The 6,986-nt window shown below is 39.2% G+C and overlaps 1 long non-coding RNA gene across 1 annotated transcript; it reads right to left on the bottom strand.

Annotated features, from left to right (window-relative positions):
- Positions 1–4,106: 4,106 nt before the first annotated feature.
- On the bottom strand, positions 4,107–6,045 carry LOC311119976. The gene is made up of 3 exons (XR_014612057.1): positions 5,742–6,045; positions 4,304–4,336; positions 4,107–4,140 (listed from the first exon to the last, which is right to left on the bottom strand). It is a non-coding gene; the product is annotated as an uncharacterized lncRNA (long non-coding RNA).
- Positions 6,046–6,986: the final 941 nt, after the last annotated feature.

The following is a 6,986-nucleotide window of genomic DNA, read 5'->3' as shown; positions in this document are numbered from 1 at the left end:
CCATACCACACTGAGGTAAGATGGTTAAGCCGAGGAGCTGTGCTGAGGCGTTTCTTTGATTTACGAGAAGAAATTGAACAGTTCATGGACGAAAAGGGCAAACCAGTGTTAGAATTTCATTCCGCAGAATGGATGCAGGACCTTGCATTTATGGTGGATGTTACAGAGCACCTGAATAACTTGAACAAACAGCTGCAAGGGCGCAACAAAGTTGTCACGCAGTATTATGACAGCATACGTTCTTTCAAGTTGAAGCTGTCATTGTGGGAGACGCAACTTGCCGGTGGTGATGCAGCTCACTTCCCCTGTCTGAAAAATGTGTGCGCGACCCAACATGTGGCAGACATGAAGCGGTTCAAAGATAAAATAACAGGACTGTTACGGGAGTTTGAGCAACGCTTTCAGATTTATGTTTATATGTTTTTATGTTGATGTGCTATTGTTTTTAATTGATTTTATTTTATTTGTATATTTAACCTATTCTTGACTCTGTGGTTCTTGCACTTGTTTGGGGAACAGGATTTCATTATTTTTATCTACATTTCTGCCAGAGAAATGACACCCTGATATAGTTCTGTGATCTGTGATATACTTCTGTGAATCACTGAGGCATTGTGTTTTTGTGTGTTCTTTGTCCTCAGAACTTTCAAATAACTTGAGGTGTTTTATGATTAATAGTGATGTTGTGCTTTTGGACACTGTCCTCAGGCTCCAGCTTTATGTTTATATGTTTTTATGTTGATGTGCTATTGTTTTTAATTGATTTTATTTTATTTGTATATTTAACCTATTCTTGACTCTGTGGTTCTTGCACTTGTTTGGGGAACAGGATTTCATTATTTTTATCTACATTTCTGCCTGAGAAATGACACCCTGATATAGTTCTGTGATCTGTGAAACAGTTCTGTTAATCACTGAGGCATTGTGTGTTTGTGTGTTCTTTGTCCTCAGAACTTTCAAATAACTTGAGGTGTTTTATGATTAATAGTGATGTTGTGCTTTTGGACACTGTCCTCAGGCTCCAGCTTTATGTTTATATGTTTTTATGTTGATGTGCTATTGTTTTTAATTGATTTTATTTTATTTGTATATTTAACCTATTCTTGACTCTGTGGTTCTTGCACTTGTTTGGGGAACAGGATTTCATTATTTTTATCTACATTTCTGCCTGAGAAATGACACCCTGATATAGTTATGTGATCTGTGAAACAGTTCTGTTAATCACTGAGGCATTGTGTGTTTGTGTGTTCTTTTTCTTTAGAATTTTCAAATAAACTTGACGTGTTTTATGATTAATAGTGATGTTGTGCTTGTACTATTTTGGACACACTGTCCTCAGGCTCCAGCTTTATGTTGTATGTTGATCGTATTAAAACAAAGAAAACAATCTGAAGTTGTTGTTTTTAAGTTATATATACCATGATTTTTCCGGTCCGGCCCACTTGGGAATAGATTTTCCTCCATGTGGCCCCTGAGCTAAAATGAGTTTGACACCACTGCTCTAGTCCCACCTAGTCGGCAGATATTTAGGACACCTCATGAGCTGTCCTAACCAGTTAAGAGTTAACAGCAGGTGTCTTGATAATACTATAGAATAATGCAGTGAGTCAGTGGTTCCTGTGCCACATGTAATTAATTTGGAGTAGTTTAAATAATGTTTCTATATTTCTATATGATCAATCCATAATAATATAGATCTACATGCAACAGTTTCTCTTCCGCTTTTGACAATGATTTCTGTATAATAATGATGTATAATAAGTGTTGGTGATTCAATAGCCTAGTTAGTCATTAAATGTCTTTTAACACACTATCTATGTTTTGCTCAGTCTGGCAGTTACCCAGAACTATCAGATGCTCTCTCTTGTGGCTGCTGCTGATGACAACTGCATGTATGTTATCATAATAATGATGTCTGCATAACATTTTGTCTTCGTTTTGGCAGATTAACTCATGCTTATTTCTGAACATTAAATCAGGTTTCTGCCCAGCGGCAAATTAGTTGGAGCTGTGGCAGGCGTTGGACCTGTAGCCGAAAAGTGTCCAGTTTGAATCCCGGGCCAGGCGCTGGAAAGAACGGGCGGAATTGATCTGATCACTGGAGGGCTGTTGTGTTCACGTCCTCAAAACATTCACCTTTCGTTGGGCCTTTGAGCAAGGCCCTTAACCCCACAACATCAATCAATCAATCAATCAATCAATTTTATTTTATATAGCCCTTCTTACATCAGCTAATATCTCGAAGTGCTGTACAGAAACCCAGCCTAAAACCCCAAACAGCTAGTAATGCAGGTGTAGAAGCACGGTGGCTAGGAAAAACTCCCTAGAAAGGCAAAACCTAGGAAGAAACCTAGAGAGGAACCAGGCTATGAGGGGTGGCCAGTCCTCTTCTGGCTGTGCCGGGTGGAGATTATAACAGAACCATGCCAAGATGTTCAAAAATGTTCATAAGTGACAAGCATGGTCAAATAATAATCAGGAATAAATCTCAGTTGGCTTTTCATAGCCGATCATTAAGAGTTGAAAACAGCAGGTCTGGGACAGGTAGGGGTTCCATAACCGCAGGCAGAACAGTTGAAACTAGAATAGCAGCAAGGCCAGGCGGACTGGGGACAGCAAGGAGTCACCACGGCCGGTAGTCCCGACGTATGGTCCTAGGGCTCAGGTCTCTCAGTTGGCTTTTCATAGCCGATCATTAAGAGTTGAAAACAGCAGGTCTGGGACAGGTAGGGGTTTCGTAGCCGCAGGCAGAACAGTTGAAACTGGAATAGCAGCAAGGCCAGGCGGACTGGGGACAGCAAGGTGTCATCATGCCCGGTAGTCCTGACGTATGGTCCTAGGGCTCAGGTTCTCAGAGAGAAAGAGAGAACGAGAGAATTAGAGAGAGCATACTTAAATTCACACAGGACACTGGATAAGACAGGAGAAGTACTCCAGGTATAACCAACTAACCCCAGCCCCCCGACACATAAACTACTGCAGCATAAATACTGGAGGCTGAGACAGGAGCGGTCCGGAGACACTGTGGCCCCATCCGAAGAAACCCCCGGACAGGGCCAAACAGGAAGGATATAACCCCACCCACTCCGCCAAAGCACAGCCCCCGCACCACTAGAGGGATATCCCCAACCACCAACTTACAATCCTGAGACAAGGCCGAGTATAGCCCACAGAGGTCTCCACCACAGCACAAACCAAGGGGGGGGCGCCAACCCAGACAGGAAGATCACGTCAGTAACTCAACCCACTCAAGTGACGCACCCCTCCCAGGGACGGCATGAAAGAGCACCAGCAAGCCAGTGACTCAGCCCCTGCAACAGGGTTAGAGGCAGAGAACCCCAGTGGAGAGGGGAACCGGCCTGGCAGAGACAGCAAGGGCTGTTCGTTGCTCCAGCCTTTCCGTTCACCTTCACACTCCTGGGCCAGACTACACTCAATCATATGACCTACTGAAGAGATAAGTCTTCAGTAAAGACTTAAAGGTTGAGACCGAGTCTGCGTCTCTCACATGGGTAGGCAGACTGTTCCATAAAAATGGAGATCTATAGGAGAAAGCCCTGCCTCCCGCTGTTTGCTTAGAAATTCTAGGGACAATTAGGAGGCCTGCGTCTTGTGACCGTAGCGTACGTATTGGTATGTACGGCAGGACCAACTCGGAAAGATAGGTAGGAGCAAGCCCATGTAACGCTTTATAGGTTAACAGTAAAACCTTGAAATCAGCCCTTGCCTTAACAGGAAGCCAGTGTAGGGAAGCTAGCACTGGAGTAATATGATCAAATTTCTTGGTTCTAGTCAGGATTCTAGCAGCCGTATTTAGCACTAACTGAAGTTTATTTAGTGCTTTATCCGGGTAGCCGGAAAATAGAGCATTGCAGTAGTCTAACCTAGAAGTAACAAATGCATGGATTAATTTTTCTGCATCATTTTTGGACAGAAAATTTCTGATTTTTGCAATGTTACGTAGATGGAAAAAAGCTGTCCTTGAAACAGTCTTGATATGTTCGTCAAAAGAGAGATCAGGGTCAAGAGTAACGCCTAGGTCCTTCACAGTTTTATTTGAGACGACTTTACAACCATCAAGATTCATTGTCAGATTTAACAGAAGATCTCCATCCAGGGGCGCTGCACTGCAGCTTGAACCTAATAATAATAATAATATGCCATTTGGCAGACGCTTTTATCCAAAGCGACTTATAGTCATGCGTGCATACATTTTTGTGTATGGGTGGTCCCGGGGAACGAACCCACTACCTTGGCGTTACAAGCGCCGTGCTCTACCAGCTGAGCTACAGAGGACCACAACCTGTGCTGGTCTCAACTGTATGTGTGAGGTCTGCTGTTTGGGGGGGTTAAGAACGGAGCAGAATACATGTTTTTGTTGTTTGCTGTAACTAATGGACAAAGTTGTACTGTATTGTAATGTATTGTATTGTAATGTATTGTATTGTAAAGAAGTCAGCCAGAGTTGACGTGGGCCATCGTTCAAACAAAGAGATGCCTCCCTGGCTACCAGTGTGTTTGCATATAACCAAGATCAATTCTACCCCCCATACAATACTTGTATACACAGTAATTACTTTTTTATAATAATAATAATAATAATAATAATAATAATAATAATAATAATAATTATACACATTACATTTTGGATAGATAGTACTCAGACATCTATAGTGTTTACAGTATTGACTATTACCGATCATGATCTTTTTAAATCCCACCCCTCTGCTACTCTCAGCCCCACCCACCTATCTCCTTAGAACATCCTCTTTTGATTTCCACCTGCCATATTTGTTCAACTGTGCTGTGATGTCATACATGCATGTTTAACATTTCTAGTCGCATAGTATCCACAGACTAAATTAAAGATACATATTTATCATAAGAGTATTATTCTGTTGTTGATTGACTGGCTATGGCTTTCCAAATCCCCAGCACTGCTATTTCTAAGGATAATCTTAAATGAATATTGGGATTTTTCAACCATTCCTATTTTCCTATAAATTATATTCTGAGCAAATAATATTCCTATTTAATAGTAGTAGCCATAATTCATAAATGGCACCATGCAGGGTTCTATATGGAACCATTATGGTTCAGTGAAGAAGAACCTCTAGAGTTCTGATCAAAGAACCCTATAAAAGGGACTGTATATAGAACTTTTAGTGGTTCCATATATTAAGCAAGCGATAGAACCCTTTTGGGTTTAAACAGAAGTGAAGAGTGTGTTGATTTGACGGTAGTATTGTCAAAATTCCACTTGTAACAACGATCAGAATTAGTAAAAACAATAAGGTTCTGCAACAACATATTAGACAATAACTAAGAGTAGGCTAAATGATTGTGTCATGCAGAACTTCTATAGATGTGTGTGTGTATGATGGTAAAGATGTGTGTGTATACTGGTAAAGATGTGGGTGTGTGTGTGTGTGTGTGTGTGTGTGTGTGTGTGTGTGTGTGTGTGTGTGTGTGTGTGTGTGTGTGCTGGTGAGACATCCACATATCACAGTCAAATATACAGAATACAAACATTTCATTCCAGCTATATAGCGTTTTGCAAAAATATAAATAAATACGCAAAAATCTATTAATTAAAATCTTAGAAGAACAATATTTTACACGCACATGAAGGTACCCATAAGCAATCATTTCTGATGTAAAATAACAAACGTGAAACAATTGTGGATATAACGTTTTAGAAATAAACTCCTTATAAATTCTTTAAAACATTGTCATCTCACCTCTTAGCTTTGGTGTCATGTTCCCTAGAAAGAGTCATTTTAGAGGCAGGGCCCCCCTCCTCTCTCTCCCCAGAGAGACTCATTTTTGTTCACTGACCCCTAAACAGAGATCCAACATGTTGGTTGTGGTTAACACAGTGACAACTAATTATTGAAGGTCAATTGTTCTATTTTATTCATTATCTCTTAGAAATAAAAGATTTACTAACAGACACGTCCAAACAGTCAGGTGATTTAATGCAATCACATCAACACGTAGTCATGACTGATATTTTTAACCTTTTCTCCATGTAGTGGAACTAATAATAATAATAATAATAATAATAATAATAATAATAATAATAATAATAATAATAATAATAATAATAATAATAATAATAATAATAATAATAATAATAATAACATAATAATATAATATTAATAATAATAATGTCTCACTTTCTCTTGTAATAATTCCACTCATTCTAGTGTGTTGCTTTGTTCAACAGGTCTGCTATTATTATGATATTATTGAATTTAATTCATAATATCAATGTTAAGAAAAGTATGTTCAGGTTTCATGCCAAATTACACAGGAAGTAGGAGCTCATTGTAATTTAGAAAACAACTAATGTTCTGACATTCTGAAAGATGATTTAGAACTATGATACATTAACATTTTTACAAATTGTAAAATAACCACGATATACGAATCCTATAATACGAGATATGAACAACAATATGTTTTTGAATTTGACTTGCCTACGCCCAGTTAGCGCCATTTTGTATGATTGAACTGTCACGTACCTGTCCCAGGTGAAATGGACTGTTAGATCTGAGTGTTTTGCTGTCATTCTCTATACTATAATAACACCATATATTTAATTTCCCTACACACTTTACAATAATCCCTTGGAAGAGTCTTACCTTGTAGCCTGTATTTACAACCAGAACATGTCAAGTCATTGAGATATTTTCCGTTCTGCTGAGAGAGCACCTTCCTGATGACAAGTGGCTCTGTATCTATGTTCTAGGTACAGTTGATCTTTGGATGCAATAATATCTGGTCAAAGTCTAGTGGCACAACACCATAGTATAGCATTAACAGAACAGTAGTTTAACCTTTGGCCAGTAAAGGCCATGGCATACTATAAAATGTAGAATCATTATGATGGATCCAGTTTCAACATATCTCTAACTTTGAAGTATACAGTGGGGTCCCAAATTATTAAATTAAATGATTTTATACTAATACAATTGCTCAGA

Source organism: Coregonus lavaretus (assembly GCF_964263955.1).
Source record: "Coregonus lavaretus genome assembly, contig: HAP1_SCAFFOLD_625, whole genome shotgun sequence".
NCBI lineage: Eukaryota > Metazoa > Chordata > Actinopteri > Salmoniformes > Salmonidae > Coregonus > Coregonus lavaretus.
Note: the sequence above shows the minus strand (reverse complement) of the source record. Positions and strands in the feature narration are given on the sequence as shown.